Source organism: Hyla sarda, chromosome 10, assembly GCF_029499605.1.
Source record: "Hyla sarda isolate aHylSar1 chromosome 10, aHylSar1.hap1, whole genome shotgun sequence".
Lineage (NCBI taxonomy): Eukaryota > Metazoa > Chordata > Amphibia > Anura > Hylidae > Hyla > Hyla sarda.
In genome coordinates this window covers 123,516,001-123,538,611 of record NC_079198.1, presented here as the reverse complement: position 1 = coordinate 123,538,611, position 22,611 = coordinate 123,516,001, and the positions used below count along the sequence as shown (strand labels likewise).

At 44.4% G+C, this 22,611-nt stretch overlaps 2 protein-coding genes across 5 annotated transcripts in view; one reads left to right on the top strand and one right to left on the bottom strand.

The window, feature by feature from the left end:
- The window catches only part of GLB1L2 (galactosidase beta 1 like 2), a 95,368-nt gene extending 76,952 nt beyond the window's left edge, over positions 1–18,416 (top strand). Inside the window, exon 22 of one of the 2 annotated variants that reach the window (XR_008848458.1) lies at positions 17,648–18,416. The gene's annotated coding sequence lies outside the window, so the exon portion shown is untranslated. The remainder of the gene's footprint in view (positions 1–17,647) is intronic. The other variant, XR_008848459.1, reaches the window with a different exon arrangement.
- B3GAT1 (beta-1,3-glucuronyltransferase 1) overlaps positions 1–22,611 on the bottom strand; it is a 69,199-nt gene that overhangs the window by 24,524 nt on the left and 22,064 nt on the right. The gene's annotated exons all lie outside the window — the stretch shown is intronic.

Here is a 22,611-nt window from a genome sequence, read left to right as displayed (position 1 = left end):
AAAGGTCTTATTTGAGAGACCTGCCCTAAATCCTTAATCGCTAGAAGCACGCGGACCTGCGCCGTCACCACCGTCGGCATTGCGGTCCGTGCGTAATTTTACTGAAAGATTCAGCATGTTCATTCTATCGCTGGATCAATTTATGCAGTGTGACTGGGTCAGCGGAAGATCAATGTTAAAGGGGTACCCTGGTGGAAAACCTTTTTTTTCTTCTTTTTTTTAAATCAACCGGTGCCAGAAAGTTAAATAGATTCGTAAATTACTTCTATTAAAAAATCTTAATCCTTCCAGTACTTATTAGCTGCTGAATACTACAGAGGAAATTATTTTCTTTTTGGAACACAGAGCTCTCTGCTGACATTACGAGCTCTCTGCTGATAACTCTGTCCATTTTAAGAACTGTCCAGAGTAGGAGAAAATCCCCATAGCAAACATAAATTGGGACATCCCCATAGCAAACACTGCTCTGGACAGTTCCTAAAATGGACAGTGATGTCAGCAGAGAGCATTGTGTTCCAAAAAGAAAATAATTTCCTCTGTAGTATTCAGCAGATAATAAGTACTGGAAGGATTAAGATTTTTTTTTTTTTTATAGAAGTAATTTACGAACCTGTTTAACTTTCTAGAACCAGTTGATGTAAAAAAAAAAAAAAAAAAAAACAGTTTTCCACCGGAGTACCCCTTTAAGGTTCATGCATCCGGAATCCTGAGCGCAATTTGCCACGCAGAGTTTCCCGGAGTGTGAACGTATCCTTAGACTGACTTCACATGGTACACCTCATTTTGCTCAAGAAATTCCTGCGTGTGCACGGTGCCAAAACAACCTCAAAACTGACAATCACCCAAATTCCTGCAACAAAACCTGCAGCGAGTAAATAGGGATCAGGATCAGGCACTAATATTTTTGGCCAATCAAGACGTCCGGGCATGCTGGAAGTTGTGGTTTTGCAACAACCGGGAAGCCACAGATTTGAGACCGACCACTGCTTTCATTAAGGCTGTCGTGACATGATGAGAGTTGTAGTTATGCACACATGTTGCACCAATGTCCTATACAATGCAAAAAAAATAAAAAAATAAATAAAACACTTTTTTATTAAGTTATTTCAGGATAATGGTCTCCAAACTGCGATCCTCAAGCTGTTGCAAAACTACAACTCCCTGCATGCCCGGACAGCCAACGGCTGTCCGGGTATGCTGGGAGTTGTAGTTTTGCAACAGCTTGAGGGCTTCAGTTTGGAGACCACTTTTTTTGGAGGTTTAAAGGGTACGGGTACTCCGGTGGAAAGCAATTTTCTTAAAATCAGCTGGTGCCAGAAAGTTAAAACAGATTTGTAAATTACTTCTATTTAAAAATCTTAATCCTTACAGTACTTATCAGCTGCTGTATAGTACAGAGGAAGTTCTTTTTCTTTTTGAATTTCTTTTCAGTCTGACCACAGTGCTCTCTGCTGACATCTCTGTCCATTTTAGGAACTGTCCAGAGTAGGAGCAAATCCCCCATAGCAAACCTCTCCTGCTCTGGACAGTCCCTGACATGGACAGAGATGTCAGCAGAGAGCACTGTGGACAGACTGAAAAGAAATTCAAAAAGAAAAGAACTTCCTCTGTAGTATACAGCAGCTGATAAGTACTGGAAGTATAAAGATTTTTAAATAGAAGTGATTTACAAATCTATTTTACTTTCTGACACCAGTTGATTTTAAGAAAATTGTTTTCCACCGGAGTACCCCTTTAAACTTCCTCGCAAAGTCGTCTCCAAACTGTGGCCCTCCAGCTGTTGCAAAACTACAAATCCCAGCATACCCGGACAACCGTTGGCTGTCCGGGCATGCAGGGAGTTGTAGTTTTGAAACAGCTTTAGGATCGCAGTTTGGAGACTACTATTCTGAAATAACAAAAAAAAAACACTTTTTTATGAAGTTGTTTTTTTTTGCATTGTATCGGACATTGGTGCAGCATGTACTGTACGGAAGTACTGGAAGGATTAAGATTTTTAAATAGAAGTAATTTACAAATCTGTTTAACTTTCTAAAACCAGTTTAAATAAATAAATAAAATAGTTTTCCACTGGAGTACCCCTTTAAACCACACAGAACTAATAAAACTAAGGGAAGCATCAGGTCTCTCTCCTCATACGACTCCTATCACCAACCTGCAATTACACCAATGTACGCCCGGATTCTTATAGTTTATTCCATCATTGGAATCATTTATACATTCGGATGAGATGTCCATTTGCAGAAGCTTTTTAGCCCATTTATACCCTAGATGCATAAGAAAGTACATCTGCCGCGTCCCCTCCCCCCCCCCCCCCGCCTACATGCTGCTTCCAGGATTGTAACCATTAGACAGTATGCTTAATGGACACGTGCCGTAAGAAATAAGATTAAAAATAGAGTTCACAGCTCCGATAAAATATTAAGGAGACTGTGCAGTATATAAGACCAGCGCCGGAGCCACATCCCAGGAGGTACATGTTGCCTTGTGCCGTTAACTCCTCCCATTAATAAACCAAAGCCGCGCGCCCTGTTGGTATGAACATCCAATAAAAAATATATATATCTTAGAGAAGAACTCCAACCTATACGTAATGGTCTACAAATATTTATACATCATGGGGGGGGGGGGGGGGGGGGGGAAATGATCAAAACCCGTCCAGAAGAAAAGTTGCTGGGTTGCCCATAGCAACCAATCAGATCGCTTCTTTCATTTTTAACAAGGCCTCTGCAAAATGAAAAAAGCGATCTGATTGGTTGCTATGGGCAACTCAGCAACTTTTCCTCTGGACAGGTTTTGATAAATCTCTCCCAGCGTGTCTCCAGCTGTTGCAAAACTAAAACTCCCAGCATGCCCGGACAGCCGAAGGCTGTCCGGGCATGCTGGGAGTTGTAGTTTTGCAACAGCTGGAGACACACTGTTTGGAAAACACTGCGCTTATATACACTATGGGGACGATTTATCAAAACCTGTCCAGAGGAAAAGTTGCTGAGTTGCCCATAGCAACCAATCAGATCGCTACTTTCATTTTTAACAAGGCCTCTGCAAAATGAAAGAAGCGATCTGATTGGTTGCTATGGGCAACTGGTTATCCTCAGCACAGGTTTTGATAAATCTCCCACCATGTGTACAGTCCAGTAATATATATTCTATGATATTAATCACTGTTGGGTGACATTTATCAAAACCTGTGCAGAGGAAAAGTTGCCCAGTTGCCCATAGCAACCAATCAGATTCCTTCTTATATTTTTGACAAGGCCTCTGCAAAATGAAAGCAGCGATCTGATTGGTTGCTATGGGCAACTGGGCAACTTTTCCTCTGCACAGGTTTTGATAAATCTCCCCTCCAGAGTCCCTATTCCAACTCTCTTTTCCTGGTAAAAATCTGTTCTCATTATTTGTGGGCCAGGGTCATTACTGGGCCTACATTCATACAGGCCATATGTACCTGCAGTCGTTGTTCCTAGCTGCATTCTAGACCTTGCTGTGAGGATACAGTATGCATTGTCTCAGTCTCCAAGGAAGGATAAGTCGCACAAGTACCTTTCTGCATTTCGCTGATCTATTTCGGGCCTATGGTCAGGTGAGTGCCAGGAGGACTTCCCTGGGTGCGCCTTTATGAGTGTAATTTCACATATAGTCACCAAAAGAATGAGTACAATGGAGTCCTTTCTATTTCACCTTAGACAACGGTTAACCATTTTGACTTTTGGGTTAATAATTTGGACTTCGGAACTAGAGAACCCTGGATACTATACTATACTGGTACTTCGCCCCTTTACATATACATGTTATCCCCTATCCAAAGGATGAAGGATAACATGTCTGATTGTAGGGGGGTCCCCCGAGATCTCCAGGCCGGCGCTGCGGCGTTAGGCGTTATGGTCACGGGAGCCTGGGGCATCCGTGATTGAGATGTTATGCCACGCCCCCTCCATTCATGTCTATGGGAGGGGGCGTGAGGGCTAGTACACAGCCGTCACACCTCCTCCCATAGACAGGAATGGATGGTGCAAGGCAGCTGTGTTTGCCCGTCATCCGGCACTGCACGGAGTTTGCTCCGTGCACCGGATGACTGGGGTGTCGTAGTGTTAAGGTTGGCTGCTGGTTAGGCCTTAAAATGTGAGTGACTGCCGTTGTACACTGCTGAGTGTCGACACATAGAAATAAACACCAGACAAAAAGTTGGTATAATCTCCTTCTCAGCAGAAGTTTAGCTCACATTGGCTAAGGAGCTATCCCAAGGAGTTCTCTTTATTATATGGAAGTACATTGTTTTTTTTTACAGTTGACAAAAAGGGAAGGTTCGTTATCACATCAAAATCATCATGTTATATTTTGATTGGTTATTTGATTCTTAACCATAGGTCACTTATGTTGCCATTTCCCCATTCTACCAGAAAATTCCGGATGTATCTGTTCTTCTTCACAGTCTATATTTCTTTAGATGTTTTGTCTCTAACCTCCAACTTCTTTATCTTGCGTCTTTTGGCCTCGTCCCAAGGTCTTCATCTTAGTTACAAGCAAATAGCAAGCTGATATGTCTCATAAGGAAAATAATGTTTTTCTGCAGCATATTAGTATATATATCTATTTTTAATATAGCTATTCTGATCAGTAATCAAAATCATAATGGTCATCCTTATCAGTGGCAGACCGAACCCCAGCGATCAGACAAGTTATCCCCTATACTTTGGATAGGGGATAACGTGTAGCAGCGGAGTACCCCTTTAAATTCCTGCACATACATCTGCGGAAGACATTTTCACATAAACTTGCCAGAGCACTTTCAGCTTCCTAAAATTCAGCTAAGCATTATTTGAAGGGACAGTGACCAAATCTAAATTCTACTGACTCCTAAACTGTGTTTTCTGAATTTGTATTCAAGTAACTGTACATCTGTGGAAGGGGTTAAGTAAAATTTATAAGTCGTTTTATGAAATCCTGGCATCACAAATCTCATTTCTGCACATTGGATACGTGAACGGCTTTATTTAAAAAAATAAAAGCTGATGTGGATGACAAATAACATCAGGTTAGTTCTACTTAGTCACATGACACATGCATCAGGGACTACTACACCCAGCACAGAATTTCTCATCATCCCCAGTGCTCACCACATATTTCCTTGCGAAGCTGCAGAATAAGTTTGCACTTTAAAAATAAAGGAAACTAAATGAACCATGGAATGAAGCGTGTAGAGCTCAGTATATGGAAATGTAAAGACGAATACAAGAAAGAGTTGTATACAGTATTTCCTTCACCCGGGGCTAGGGTTGCACCTGCTGGTTAGTATTTTACCAGCACAGCCGGTATTTTGGCAACCCTGCCAGTATTTTTATATTAAAAATACCGGCAATGCAACCTATACTAGTGTTTCCCAACCAGAGTGCCTCCAGCAGTTGCTAAACTAGAACTCCCAGCATGCTCGGACAGCCAACGGCTGTCTGGGCATGCTGGGAGTTGTAGTTTTGCAACAGCTGGAGGCACCCCTGGTTGGGAAACACTGACCTATACTATATACTACTATATAGTCCAACATGCTGGGAGTTGTAGTTTTGAAACAGCTGGAGGCACTCCTGGTTGGGAAACACTGACCTATACTATATACTACTATATAGTCCAACATGCTGGGAGTTGTAGTTTTGCAACAGCTGGAGGCACCCCTGGTTGGTAAACACTGACCTATACTATGTACTACTATATAGTCCAACATTTTTATATTAAAAATACCGGCAATGCAACCTATACTAGTGTTTCCCAACCAGAGTGCCTCCAGCTGTTGCTAATCTACAACCCCCAGCATGCCCGGACAGCCAACGGCTGTCCGGGCATGCTGGGAGTTGTAGTTTTGCAACAGCTGGAAGCACCCCTGGTTGGGAAACATTGACCTATGCTATATACTACTACATATAGTCCAACATGCTGGGAGTTGTAGTTTTGCAACAGCTGGAGGCACCCCTGGTTGGTAAACACTGACCTATACTACTACATATAGTCCAACATGCTGGGAGTTGTAGTTTTGCAACAGCTGGAGGCATTCCTAGTTGGGAAACACTGACCTATACTATATACTACTATATAGTCCAACATGCTGGGAGTTTTAGTTTTGCAACAGCTGGAGGCACCCCTGGTTGGGAAACACTGACCTATACTATATACTACTATATAGTCCAACATGCTGGGAGTTGTAGTTTTGAAACAGCTGGAGGCACTCCTGGTTGGGAAACACTGACCTATACTATATACTACTATATAGTCCAACATGCTGGGAGTTGTAGTTTTGCAACAGCTGGAGGCACCCCTGGTTGGTAAACACTGACCTATACTATGTACTACTATATAGTCCAACATTTTTATATTAAAAATACCGGCAATGCAACCTATACTAGTGTTTCCCAACCAGAGTGCCTCCAGCTGTTGCTAATCTACAACCCCCAGCATGCCCGGACAGCCAACGGCTGTCCGGGCATGCTGGGAGTTGTAGTTTTGCAACAGCTGGAAGCACCCCTGGTTGGGAAACATTGACCTATGCTATATACTACTACATATAGTCCAACATGCTGGGAGTTGTAGTTTTGCAACAGCTGGAGGCACCCCTGGTTGGTAAACACTGACCTATACTATGTACTACTATATAGTCCAACATGCTGGGAGTTGTAGTTTTGCAACAGCTGGAGGCATTCCTGGTTGGGAAACACTGACCTATACTATATACTACTATATAGTCCAACATGCTGGGAGTTTTAGTTTTGCAACAGCTGGAGGCACCCCTGGTTGGGAAACACTGACCTATACTATATACTACTATATAGTCCAACATGCTGGGAGTTGTAGTTTTGAAACAGCAGGAGGCACCCCTGTTTGGGAAACACTGACCTATACTATATAGTCCAACATGCTGGGAGTTGTAGTTTTGAAACAGCAGGAGGCACCCTTGGTTGGGAAACATTGACCTATACTATATACAACTATATAGTCCAACATGCTGGGAATTGTAATTATGCAACAGCTGGAGGCACCCTGGTTGGGAAACATTGACCTGTACTATATACTACTATATAGTCCAACATGCTGGGAGTTGTAGTTTTGCAACAGCTGGAGGCACCCCTGGTTGGGAAACACTGACCTATACTATATACTACAATATAGTCCAACATGCTGGGAGTTGTAGTTTTTGTTTGGGGCAGCTGCTGACCCACAGGCTGTATCAGGGCATGCTGGGAGTTGTAGTTAGTAACTTACTGCAACTCCCAAATTTAATTTAAAAAAAAAGTGATCAAAAAGTCACATCAAAACAAAAACAGTACTGTTAAAAACTACAGATCGGGGCACAAAAAATTAGCCCTCATACAGGCCGGTATAAGGAGAAACAAAAAAGTTATAGGGGTCAAAATAGGACAAAATTTCCCCCACGTATGTGTATCTGGTGATGTTACGCATATATAATTGAGTATGCAAATTAGCATGGCCGGTATTTTTTTTTTTTGCAAGAAAGGTGGAAACCCTACCCAGGGCAAGGATTTATTTAGCTGTCTTGGTTCAGTAGCTAAATACTCCAGCCAAGGTGATGAGGCTGCTTGTGCCCCTTGTGCCCCTGTGGCCCCTCCAGCAATACCTGACAGGGATATACATTACAAACCTCCGCATTTATAATGTCAAATAAAACATATACAGAAGAATACAAACCCAGACCAGCGAATTCCATTAACAATCCCAGCGCTGGATTCCCATAAAACGCTGTGTATATAGGGCAGGTCCCCTATGTCTACCCTACAGCTTCCCCTAGGAAAGGCTTCCAGACTCTTCTAATTAACCTGTAACTAACCTATAGACGCTGCAAACAGCACCAAGGAATCTGCACGGGGACCGATCTGACCTCAAAACGTGACCTAAAATTCACCGCTAAGGATTGTCAGCCCTAATTTTAGTTCCAGCGCAGAAGGAAATTGTATTCCAGAAACTATTAACTAAATGGAAGATAAAGCAAAAGGATGGCGACCTTCACCCTCGCACCATGATACGGAACGACCCAGTAACGGGACACATTGACCTCAGCTCGAACATTCCCCTCAATGGCTGCACAATACTTTGAGAAAAATCTAAATATAAGTTCATGTCGTTAGTATTGCTTCATTATTAGTCACTGAGGACAAAAACACCGAGCTGATCACTGAGCGCCTGCTGCCGAGCTGATCACTGAGCGCCTGCTGCCGAGCTGATCACTGAACGCCTACTGCCCAGTTGATCACTGAACGCCTGCTTCCGAGCTGATCACTGAACGCCTACTGCCCAGCTGATCACTGAACGCCTGCTGCCGAGCTGATCACTGAACGCCTGCTTCCGAGCTGATCACTGAACGCCTGCTGCCGAGCTGATCACTGAACGCCTGCTGCCGAGCTGATCACTGAACGCCTGCTGCCGAGCTGATCACTGAACGCCTGCTGCCGAGCTGATCACTGAACGCCTGCTGCCGAGCTGATCACTGAACGCCTGCTGCCGAGCTGATCACTGAGCGCCTGCTGCCGAGCTGATCACTGAGCGCCTGCTGCCGAGCTGACAGAGAGGTCACTGCATCTGAAAAGATACTGATAATCAGCATGTACAGAATGTCTTTACATGTGCGCCCCATTATACTGCGTAGATAAAGAAATCAACAGCGGAGACACTGGGTTCATCTTGTATTATACTCAAGAGCTGAACTTACTATTCTGCTGGCGAGGTCACTGTGTACATTCATTACATTACTTATCATGTACTGATCCTGAGTTATATCCTGTATTATACTCAAGAGCTGAACTCCCTATTCTGCTGGTGGGGTCACTGTGTACATACATTACATTACTTATCCTGTACTGATCCTGAGTTATATCCTGTATTATACTCCAGAGCTGTACTCACTATTCTGTTGGTGAGGGCACTGTGTACATACATTACATTACTTATCCTGTACTGATCCTGAGTTATATCCTGTATTATACTCCAGAGCTGTACTCACTATTCTGCTGGTGGGGTCACTGTGTACATACATTACATTACTTATCCTGTACTGATCCTGAGTTATATCCTGTATTATACCCCAGAGCTGTACTCAATATTCTGCTGGTGAGGTCACTGTGTACATACATTACATTACTTATCCTGTACTGATCCTGAGTTATATCCTGTATTATACTCCAGAGCTGTACTCACTATTCTGCTGGTGAGGTCACTGTGTACATACATTACATTACTTATCCTGTACTGATCCTGAGTTATATCCTGTATTATACTCCAGAGCTGTACTCACTATTCTGTTGGTGAGGGCACTGTGTACATACATTACATTACTTATCCTGTACTGATCCTGAATTATGTCCTGTATTATACTCCAGAGCTGTACTCACTATTCTGCTGGTGGGGTCACTGTGTACATACATTACATTACTTATCCTGTACTGATCCTGAGTTATATCCTGTATTATACTCCAGAGCTGTACTCACTATTCTGCTGGTGGGGTCACTGTGTACATACATTACATTACTTATCCTGTACTGATCCTGAGTTATATCCTGTATTATACCCCAGAGCTGTACTCACTATTCTGCTGGTGAGGTCACTGTGTACATACATTACATTACTTATCCTGTACTGATCCTGAGTTATATCCTGTATTATACTCCAGAGCTGTACTCACTATTCTGCTGGTGGGGTCACTGTGTACATACATTACATTACTTATCCTGTACTGATCCTGAGTTATATCCTTTATTATACTCCAGAGCTGTACTCACTATTCTGCTGGTGAGGTCACTGTGTACATACATTACATTACTTATCCTGTACTGATCCTGTGTTATATCCTGTATTATACTCCAGAGCTGTACTTACTGTTCTGCTGGTGAGATCACTGTGTACATACATTACATTACTTATCCTGTACTGATCCTGAGTTATATCCTGTATTATACTCCAGAGCTGTACTCACTATTCTGCTGGTTGGGTCACTGTATCTCATCTTTTCTACCCCCAAGTTCTTCCAAAGTGCAAATCTATAAATGAATTCATATGAAGGGATGGGACGGGAAATATTGTCGACCTTGGAAGCCATAAACAAATATAGGAACCAAGTCTACTAAGAAGAGACTACAGTAGCAGAGCCCATACATTGTTGTCACCTCTGACTGATGGTGGCGCTAGTGCTAAAGAAGACAATTAGCATAACAGCAATCTACATTGAGTTTTATGGGTAGTAAGCAGCCCGGCTAATGAAGGCAAAACAATATACATCGCCACCAAATGAGGCAGATATATTCCACTGGCACCGTATTAGTTAACTCATCAAAGTTTCCATTAAGTCAATTAGAGGCCCAAATGAAATACCTATGTAGAGCTTAATTTTACATCCACAATTCATTTCACAATTAACGTTATAATGAGTTCCCAGATGTCATTGAAACATGTTTCACTTTTCTAGTATTTCCATTGTGATGCAAATGAATCAATTAACATCACACAATGGACATTATGTAGAAAAGCTTCATCTCCAAGAAAAACTGCAGAAAAGAACAAGACGAGTACCTGGCCCAACTGCGCTGTCAAGGGGTGAGGTTGTGCTCAGCGGGAATCAGTCCAGCAAGGTCACGGTAGGATAAATCCACTGGTAGCCGGGACTTTACTAACAGAAATCTAAGACGAAGGGTGCATACCCGAAACGCGTCCACACCTGTTGTGAGTTGTTTGATGGCTGTTATCCCGCTTGCATGCGATTTTATGGGATCCGAATAAAATTATATTCATCGCTACCACTGGCTACCTTTGCTGATTCGTTGTTGTTCCTTGGAGTATACAGCCGTGTTGGGGGTCCTGAGAGCCGACCATCTCTTGCGTTCGTTGTTGGTGCAACGGAAATCTATATTTATAATCCGATCAACCATAACATTAAGGGGGTACTCCGCCCCTAGGCATCTTATCCCCTAGCCAAAAGGATAGGGAATAACATGTCTGATTGCGGGGGTCCCGCCACTGGTGGCCCCCATGATCTCAGCTGTGGAACTCCAGACATCTTTCCGTGCCGGATGACTGCCGATGCGGAGGCTCGTGACGTCACGGCCACGCCCCCTCAATGCAAGTCTATGGGAGGGGGTGTGACGGCCGTCACACCCCCTCCCATAGACTTGCATTGAGGGGATGTAGTCGTGACGTCACGAGCAGGGCGCGGCCGTGACGTCACAAGCCTCCGGCGCTCCACCCAACGCTCTAAACCAGGGAGCAGGGAGATCGCGGTTGTCCTCAGCGGCAGGACACCCGCGAACAGAGACGCCTAATATTGTGTTTTCCACCTTGTATCAGAGGTATCTGTGGTATCTCCACCAAGTCCTGTGGTCAGGTTGTGAGGTGCGGCCTCCATGGATCGGATTTCTTTTTTCCTGCACATCCCATAGATAATCGATCTGATGCCATCTTAGAATCTGGAGGCCAATCTCTTAACCTCTTTCTTATGTTTCTCATTTCTGTATTGTGGCTTGCGGCATTATTCTGCTGAAAGAGGCCACTGCCATAGGGGATCCCTCTGCCATGAAAGGGGGACATGGTCTGTACAATGGTTAGGTAAGTGATATGTGTCTCAGTAACATCCACATGATGATAGGACCCAAGGTTTCCGGCAGAACTTTGCCCATCACACTGCCCCCGCCGGCTTGTCTGCTTCCCATAGTGCATCCTGGTGCCATCTATTCCCCAAGTAAGTGACACAAACGCACACCTTGCCAACCCCATGACGGAATACGTGATCCATCAGACCAGGTGCCTCGTTCAACTGCTTCAGTTTTGATTCTTATATGCCCATTATAGACACATTAGGTGATGGACAGGGTTCATGTGCCCGCTGACTGGTTGGTGTGATAGGACTTCTTTCTATTATAGTCAGCAGTAAGTTGCTTTGCACAATTTGCACTACAGCAGCTTTTCTGAGGCATATGACCAGTCAGTCTAGTCTACTCCTAATATATCAGGTTGTTGCTATCTGAGACTACTCTGAGGGTAACAACTAGGGTTCCCTGCCACATAAAAGTACAGATTCCTGATCATGGGTTCAAAGCTTAACACCAGGAGGCCCCTTAGACTAACTCTTTGGTTTAGCCCTTCACCAAATCTAAGCAACTCAGCAGATTCACATCTAATGCAGGATAAACTTTGTGTCACCGTTGACCCTACCTTAATGAAATTCTAAGACAGTCGACTGGTCGCTGGTGTTCTGAATGGTCTATGTACCTTAATGTAATGTCCGTTTATTTGTTTTTGTATTTTTCTGTTTAGGTGTGTATTCACACACTAGTTTGTTCAGAGCAGTTTGCTATTCCACCTGGATTGGGAATAGTTAATGCTCTGAGCGAATGAGAACTCGGGTGGATTTATTTAGCCAGAGTTCTCTTGCATTCTGGGGCTGGTTATTGAGTGCAATGCTACTATGTCTGTTTGTGCAATATTCTGACTATGTCTGTTTGAGCATTTACCTTGTATTTATCTTGCCATTTTATCTGGGTTTTTAGCCATGGTTATATAGCATGCTCCTTGTATTTTAGTCTGTGATACATTAATCGGTTTTACGATTATGTTTGTTCGTTCTGCTCTGTCTGTGTTCACACTGTGCCTGAGTCTAGCTTGTACCCTGTGCTCTGTATGTTATATTCTTGTTCGGTATTCTGGAGTCTATTCAGACTCATCCGGTTCTAGTCTAGGTGTTTCATGTATTATATTTCCGTTTCCTACTTGGTCAGCTTTTTGTCCACACAGTGGAGTGTGTCCGCTGGCCAGTAACCTATTTGGCTTTATTATTATGACTACTGCTATAGTGGAGTGGGGAGTCCAGTTTGTATGTTCTGTGTCCCAGTGTGAACAGTGTCCTGTATTTATATCCTGTTTGGATGATCTGTTCACTGTCCTTTGTACTTGTACCTGCTTGTGATAGTTCTTAGCAACTTACCTATTCAGTTTAGTGTTTTGGCTCTCAGTTCTTCTGTTTATCCCCCTCATCTCCTGGATTCTGCTGTATACTCATATCATTCCTAGTCTTGTTCATTTTATCATGTCTGCCGTTTATCTGATAGTATAACTGCTTGTTAACTCACTATCTTCTGCTCTGTTTGTGAGCTAATATTCTGCCTTGTTAGTATTTGTGTTCTGTCTGGTATATCTGGTTGTTTTCCGTTTCTGGCCTGTGACCGACTATGTATATTATGTGTTTTTACGCCACTGCACTTTAGCACAGGAAGGGACCGGTGCCTAGTTGTCGATCCATCGTTTAGGATGGATAGGCAAGTAGGCAGGGAGAGTCTTTTTAGGGTCAGTTAGGGCGGGCTCACTCTCCCTGTCCCCCTGGTCGGTCATGACACTTAAGCTTCATATTTGCATAACCAATATTATTGCATAATAATAAACCTAAAGTTATTGAGATCTTTTTCTCTGTTTTATTCTTAGCCTTTAGTAACTATTTGTTCTGTTCTTGCGGATTGTGGTTGTTCTCTCTCTAGTAATCAGGATATAACATGCACATACTGTAAATGAGATCTCTGCATTCTAGGTTGGGCAGTGCTCGCTGATACGACAGAATCCTGGAATATTTCAGTCCCAGCAGACTAGAAAGTCTAAGGCTGTCAATCACAGTGACTCAAAGCATGGCTGTGGGAGACAATCTACCTCCGGCTCTGACAGCCAGAGGACAAGTTATATAGGTGAACAGCAGATTGGAAGAGGACGGAGAGGGGGTGGGGGGGTAAAATGTCATAACTAGAGATGAGCGAACTTACAGTAAATTTGATTCGTCACGAACTTCTCGGCTCGGCAGTTGATGCAGGAAAAGTCATCAACTGCCGAGCGGAGAAGTTCGTGACGAATCGAATTTACTGTAAGTTCGCTCATCTCTAGTCATAACATTAAAGAGTTTCTCATTGGTGTCAAGAAACAATTGCAGTTTTTTTTCAGCGAGCTGGAACAATATATTTCTCCAGCGCCGATGTAGGATGAGGCTCATTCCTTACAAAGTTCTAATTTCAATTACGAGATTATGACACTAAGTATCATTGCACGTTGAAGGGGAAATTGTCTCATATTCAAAATCCTGCAACGCGATTATAATAGGAAGACTTAGATTCTGTAGAGATACAAAGAGACGGAGGATGTGGAGTATGAATATGTGATGAGTGGGCAGCATGGCGTGCATTACTAAGTACCCCTCAGGATTACATTGCCAAGGCACTGTTGCTGGGTAGATTAAGGTGCAAAAAATATATGATAAATAATAACTAAAGCATGATAAGGTAGCTTACCCTCACCTTATAGGGCAGTGGTCTTCAACCTGCGGACCTCCAGATGTTGCAAAACTACAACTCACAGCATGAGCGGAGTGGAGTAACCCTTTAAACCTCCTCGAAAAGTGGTCTCCAAACTGAGGCCCTCCAGCTGTTGCAAAACTGCAACTCCCAGCATACCCAGACAGCCATTGGCTGTCCTGGCATGCTGGGAGTTGTAGTTTTGCAAGATCTGGAGGTCCGCAGGTTGAAGACCACTGTTATAGGGTATGTAGAGAAGTGTATATATACCTGACCATAGGAATAAATCTTAATAACTTGTATTAATAAACAGGAACACAACAGTCCAAGAAGCTGATCTCTGGAGAGTTGCTTTAAAGGGGTACTCCGCTGCCCTGTGTTGGAAGCTCCGCTTCCCCAGCGTCCGGAAGTTTATTGTTCCGGACGCTGTGTGCGGGCTTCCGTGTTCAGGGCTGCCCCTCGTGACGTCACGCCCGCCCTCTCAACGAAAGTCTATGGGAAGGGGGCATGATGGCCATCGCGCCCCCTTCGCATAGACTTTCGCTGAGGGGGCGGGCGTGATGGCACGAAGGGGGCGGGCGTGGCGTCACGAGGGGCGGCCCTGAACACGGAAGCCCGCACACAGCGTCGGGAACAATAAACTTCCGGACGCTGGGGAGCTGAGCTTCCGACACAGGGCAGCGGAGTACCCCTTTAATCCTGTAGGATAAGTTTTTACACTTGTATTTTGCCCTATAGACAAGTACTATGGGTGACGTGAGTGACGGGGCCCATGTTTCACTGTAGATTTAGTATTGGGGCCCAGGAGCTTAAAGGGTTATTCCAGCCAAATACATATTATCCCCCTCCCATAGACATGAATGGAGGGGGCATGGCTTCACATCACGAGGGGGTATGACGTCACGTCTCCAGTCCCGGAAACAAAGAAGACACAACCCTGCATAGAATGCAGGTGTTGCATGGAGATCGCAGGGAGATCCCAGCAGCATGAGATGGAGTCTACAACCCACACAAGTGGCTCAGGTAGTGCAGCTCATCCATATGGCACATCAATGCGAGCTGTGGCAAGAAGGTTTTCTGTGTCTGTCAGCGTAGTGTCCAGAGCATGGAGGCGCTACCAGGAGACAGGCCAGTACATCAGGAGACGTGGAGGAGGCCGTAGGAGGGCAACAACCCAGCAGGACCGCTACCTCTGCCTTTGTGCAAGGAGGAGCAGGAGAAGCACTGCCAGAGCCCTGCAAAATGACCTCCAGCAGGCCACAAATGTGCAAGTGTCCACTCAAATGGTCAGAAACAGATTCCATGAAGGTCGTATGAGGGCCCGACGTCCACAGGTGGGGGTTGTGCTTACAGCCCAACACCGTGCAGGATGTTTGGCATTTGCCAGAGAACACCAAGATTGGCAAATTTGCCACTGGCTCCCTGTGCTCTTCGCAGATGAAAGCAGGTTCACACTGAGCACATGTGACAGAGTCTGGAGACGCCGTGGAGAATGTTCTGCTGCCTGCAACATCCTCCAGCATGACCGGTTTGGACGTGGGTCAGTAAGTGTGGGGTGGCATTTCTTTGGGGGGCCGCACAGCCCTCCATGTTCTTGCCAGAGGTAGCCTGACTGCCATTAGGTACCGAGATGAGATCCTCAGACACCTTGTGAGACCATATGCGGGTGCGGTTGGCCCTGGGTTCCTCCTAAAGCAAGGCAATGCTAGACCTCATGTGGCTGGAGTGTGTCAGCAGTTCCTACAAGAGGAAGGCATTGATGCTATGGACTGGCCGCCCGTTCCCCAGACCTGAATCCGATTGAGCACATGTGGGACATCATGTCTCGCTCCATCCACCACAGACTGTCCAGGAGTTGGCGGATGCTTTAGTCCAGGTCTGGGAGGACATCCCTCAGGAGGCCATCCGCCACCTCATCAGGAGCATGCCCAGGCGTTGTAGGGATGTCATACGGGCACGTGGAGGCCACACACACTACTGAGCCTCATTGTGACTTGTTATAAGGACATTACATAAAGTTGGATCAGCCAGTAGTGAGGTTTTCCACTGTGATTTTGAGTGACTCCATATCCAGACCTCCATGGGTTGATAAATTTGATTTCCATTGATAATTTTTGTGTGATTTTGTTGTCAGCGCATTCAACTATGTAAAGACGAAAGGATTTCATACGATTAGTTCATTCATTCAGATCTAGGATGTGTTATCTTAGTGTTCCCTTTATTTTTTTGAGCAGTGTATATCGGTAAACTATGACTGAAGTAGAAGTGTGCATACATGACTGCTGCTCCAATTAGACAGGAGCATCAGGACACCCGTTTTTTAGATAACACGAGGTCCCAGAAGTTGACGCTTCTTCCAATCATGCAGTTACCACCTATCCTGTGGATAGAGGACAAGTATTAATGGTGGGAGAACACAGGGAATCTGTCAGCTCTATATCATGCTCAGAGCTGCAGGCATGGACAGAGAGCTGATAACAAATGATACCTGTCTCTTATCTTATGGCTATTTGCTTAGTTTTAAAAGAATGTTTTTCTTCCAAGCTGAAGTGTCATGGAACTACAACAAAAGCAGAAAGTTACCCATTGTGTATTACTGGGATCACAAATAAACACTCCAAGTGAATAGGCGCATACCCTTGGTGGTTGTGCAGAACAAGCACAACTTTGGAATTCGCATATAGGTGTGTATTGTCGAGTCTCTCTGCAGCCTTCCTATTCAGTGGAAATACTATATAGCAGAGATTCCTCTGGATGGAAGATGGGATTAGAGAGGGCACCAAGAGAGCTTGGGGGAAGCTCTCTTGGCATCTGTTGCAATCCCAGCATCCATCTGGAGAAATCGTCTACTACATCCCAAGTGTCATAGAGGCAGTGCTGAGCTGCCGCATGCACACCTACTCCTCCCCCACCCCTTTCTGCTTGGCTTATAGCACTGAGCTTCGTACATCAATCATGTAGGGCAGGTAGGGTGGTTCACACATGTTCAGGGGCTGTGTCTAGTATTGCAGCTCTTCCACATTTTGCAATACCAGACTCAACCTAGGCACAGTTACACCCTTCCATCTAATCTTGTACAGCTGCTTTCATAGCACCATAGCTTTATTATAGCGCAGAGACAGACTGGGGCCCATAAAGACTCCCACTCATACTCAACACAGCTACCAACCTGCAAATATAAGCAATGTAAACCAGGAGGTCATTGCTGGGAGGAAAAAAAAGACTAAGCTAGAATATTCTGGCCCTTCCAGCATGTCAGACGTTTGCCATTGTGCCGGCTTCATATCCCACAAATGCCAACGTGTTCTTTATGCTCCTTGTATTCTCCTTATTACAGAAATCACATTGTAGAACGTATAAAGGAATTGCAAGAGTCTGCAGGAGAGAGATTGCCTCGTGGCTCCGAGATGAAAGAACAGCTTCATACAATGCACATTACACAGCTCCGCGGATCAGACATCACTGTGTGCGTGGGGCGGAATCTTCACAAGATCTGCCAATTTTGGTAAATAGAAGAAGTAAAGAAATCTTGTCTTATAGGAAGCGGTCTACTGAGGGACGATGAAAGGTGGTGGTGACCTTCTTCAGAATGGTGTAAAGGGGCCTCCCAACTGGACAAACCTTCTAGGGATAGGGATCAGTACAGGCTGCCATGGCTTGATGGGGGCTGTCATTTTTGTGCATATGTGTCCAGTAAAAGCATATCTGAGCCAATAGGGCAATGCTTTGTACCTGCACTGATACTTTGGAGCAAAACAAAATATTACGACTACAAATACAGGACTATGGGCACCTTTTCGCAGAATTTTTTTTTCCATTATTTACCTTAATGCAAAAAATAAACAACTTTCATATAGTCTTTATTAAACATTCCCTATTATTTTGTTACTGCTTAGAGAGAAAGATAAACAAATCAATCTCATGGGCTTTTTGTTCCCACCTTCTCTTCTCTCAGTGTTATAAATTGAAGAGGGTATACATAACAGCTCAGAGTGTAGAGATAGGGAGGAGAACATACATTGGGGTCAGCTCACACAGGCTGTAGATAGGGAGGAGAGCATACATGGAGGGCAGCACACACAGGCTGTAGATAGGGAGGAGAGCATACATGGAGGGCAGCACACACAGGCTGTAGATAGGGAGGAGAGCATACATGGAGGGCAGCGCACAGGCTGTGGATAGGAAGGAAAACATACATTGGGGTCAGCTCACACAGGCTGTAGATAGGGAGAAGAGCATACATGGAGGGAAGCTCACACAGGCTGTAGATAGGGAGGAGAGCATACATGGAGGGCAGCACACACAGGCTGTAGATAGGGAGGAGAGCATACATGGAGGGCAGCACACACAGGCTGTAGATAGGGAGGAGAGCATACATGGAGGGCAGCACACACAGGCTGTAGATAGGGAGGAGAGCATACATGGAGGGCAGCGCACAGGCTGTGGATAGGAAGGAAAACATACATTGGGGTCAGCTCACACAGGCTGTAGATAGGGAGAAGAGCATACATGGAGGGAAGCTCACACAGGCTGTAGATAGGGTGGAGAGCATACATGAAGGGCAGCTCACACAGGCTGTGAACAGGGAGGAAGGCATACATGGAGGGCAGCTCACAGGCTTTGAATAGGGAGAAACATATACATTGGGGTCAGCTCACACAGGCTGTAGATAGGGAGAAGAACATACATGTAGGTCAGCTCACAGGCTTTAGACAGGGAAGAGAGTATACATGGAGGTCAAGTCACACAGGCTGTAGACAGGGAAGAGAGCATACATGGAGGGCAAGTCACACAGGCTGTAGATAAGGAGGAGAGCATACATGGAGGTTAAGTCACACAGGCTGTAGACAGGGAAGAGAGCATACATGAAGGTAGTCACACAGGCTGTAGATAGGGAGTTAGCTCCTTTGAGTTAGCTCATACAGACTGTATCCAGTACAACCGTCCAGCAGCACACCAGAAAGGTTACAAACAGGGTGTTTTATTATGCCATGTTCAGATACTGTTCAGTATTTGAACATGGGATAATAAAACACCCTTTTTGTAACCTTTCTGGTGTGCTGCTGGACCATTGTATTGGATATCCTTATACAGTCTGTGACTGGGACTGTCTTTACCGGCCTGCACCCATCAACTGCATTTCATTCCGTCTGTGCTGCCTCAAACTTCTCCTTGCTACAATTCATACAGGCTGTAGATAGGGAGGAAAGCAGATACAAGGCAGGGGAGAATCACTTTGGCCGTGTACAAGTGTAGAGAGAAATCAAAGCTCCCACAGAAAACTGTAGAATCCTGAACACACAGACCTCACATGCAGAAGAATCTGACACCGCAAATCACAGGGTCTGAGAACGAATATAGATTGCAGACCAAATCTTAGTGACACATCTTTCCTTCAAAGTAACTGCTAACGTGTAAAAATATTTTTTTTCTATTTCAAAGGTGTCTATGACCTTTAAGTTCACAGAGGTTCATATAGACTGGATACAAGTGTAACAAACTCCCAGCTGTGAAAAGTTTTGGCCTTTTGGATTTTAACCAAAATGTTCTCATTCACTGTCAGCAAACAGGTATCTTAAATATGGTGGGAATAAGAACCAATGTCTAAAATAAAAATCCTTGTAAAAGCAAATTCCATGAATATTTCAGGCCTATTGAATCAGACACTGTAATATGTAAAAAATAAGACTAGAGCTAAAAAGAACACAAAATAAATGGCATTAAACTATAACTCCAGGGTAAACAACAACCCACACACGGCTCCTCTGCATTCTCTGGCGAGTCGTTCTATTAGAGAATGAAGGATCACGAGGATTGCGGCAGGTCAGACAAGTCAGGAGGTAATGGAATTACACAAAGTCAATCAGTGTTAATAATTTCTAACCCATAAATCATGTTAAAGAGCTCCAGGAAAGAGGGAAAACAATTAGCATTGAATCAGGATCAGAATTATCTGTAGGATCAAGATGTCCACAGACATCCACAAGAGGACGGAAAAAGATCATATAATAGGAGCATAGAAAGTGTCGGCAGATCAGAACCACTCGGCCCATCTAGTCTGCCCAATATTATTACTATCAATAGTCCCTGGCCCGATCATATATGAAGGATAATCATATAATGGAGAAGACCCTCATAAAAATATCATGATAGAGAGGTGGTGAATTATGCTCTGTACTGGGCTGATAACACTTGGGGTGCAGGATAGTGACACTTGGGGTACAGGATGATGACACTTGGGGTACGGGATGATGACACTTGGGGTACAGTATGATGACACTTGGGGTAAAAGATAATAACACTTGGGGTGCAGGATATTGACACTTGGGGTACAGTATGATGACACTTGGGGTAGAGGATGATGACACTTGGGGTACAAGATAATAACACTCGGGGTACAGGATGATGAAACTTGGGGTATAGGATGATGACACTTGGGGTAGAGGATGATGACACTTGGGGTACAGGATAATAACACTTGGGGTACAGGATAATAACACTTGGGGTACAGGATGATAACACTTGGGGTACAGGATAATGACACTTGGGGTACAGGATAATGACACTTGGGGTACAGGATAATGACACTTGGGGTACAGGATAATAACACTTGGGGTACAGGATAGTAACACTTGGGGTACAGGATAGTAACACTTGGGGTACAGGATAATGACACTTGGGGTACAGGATAATAACACTTGGGGTACAGGATAATAACACTTAGGGTACAGGATAACACTTGGGGTTCAGGATAATGACACTTGGGGTACAGGATAATAACTCTTGGGTTACAGGATAATAACACTTGGGTTACAGGATAATAACACTTGGGTTACAGGATAACACTTGGGGTTCAGGATAATAACACTTGGGGTACAGGATAATAACACTTGGGGTACAGGATGATAACCCTTGGGGTACAGGATAATAACCCTTGGGGTACAGGATGATAACACTTGGGGTACAGGATGATAACACTTGGGGTACAGGATGATAACACTTGGGGTACAGGATGATAGCACTTGGGGTACAGGATAATGATAACACTTGGGGTACAGAATAATAACACTTGGGGTACAGGATAATAACCCTTGGGGTTCAGGATAATGACACTTGGGGTACAGGATGATAACACTTGGGGTACAGGATGATAACACTTGGGGTACAGGATAATAACACTTGGGGTACAGGATAATAACACTTGGGGTACAGAATAATAACACTTGGGGTACAGGATAATAACACTTGGGGTACAGAATAATAACACTTGGGGTACAGGATAATAAGGGGTGGTCTCTGCAGGGCTCCTGCTGTGGTCTCCCCCGTTCCTCCTCTATACAACCTCTGGTGATCTATGGAGATTTCACGCTCTCCTGACCGTATGATACACGACCCTCTTTGTCGCTGTTACAATAGACAATCTGATGAATTAGCAGGAGAATCATTACAGTAAATGGCGCACTGTTCACACCGCGTGACGTATCGGCCGGGCACAGTCTATGCCTCATACGGAGGGAAGGAGAGTCATGCATCTTCCTTTATCTTACCTCTCACAGCACAACAATGGGAATGTTTTATAAAGGATGCAAATGTCAAATACCCCAGGTAACGCTTTATCTAAACATTGGCACTGCAAACCATACAGCGGCGCTTCCCAACCAGTGCACCTCCAGCTGTTGCAAAACTACAACTCCCAGCATGCCCGGACAGCCGTAGGCTGTCCGGGCATGCTGGGAGTTGTAGTTTTGCAACCGCTTGAGACGCACTGGTTCAGGAAACACTGCATTAAAGCCTTCTGATTTAGCAAAATTAATTTATTTACAATATGGGTGTAATACCAGCTATGACCTGTTTACGTGATGGCGCTGTTGCCCTGCTTGTGAATCACCATACCCGAATAATGCTTTAGAAGTAGCCAATTCTCTCCAGAATAAACTCTCCCCGATAGACCACAGTGACTGCCGCTATTATTATCCTTTGTTTGCACAGCTCTGTTCAATTCAATCAATAGAAATGGACAATAACAGAAGAAATATGCAGAATGTAGCCAAGGCGGGGGGGGGAGGGGGGTTACATCCAGACTTTATATAACACTTTATTGTTCTGGTAAAAGAAACATGTGAACGGGGACAATGAATCCGCAGATATGATTGTTTGTGTCGGCGCTGTCACACAAGAAAATATGGAATAAATGTAGATGAAAAAATAACACAAACATAGTAGTTCCACACTTCTCCTCTACAGCTCTATCTGTATACTGCTGCTGTGTCTGTGGAATCAGAATGTATAGTAGTTATACAC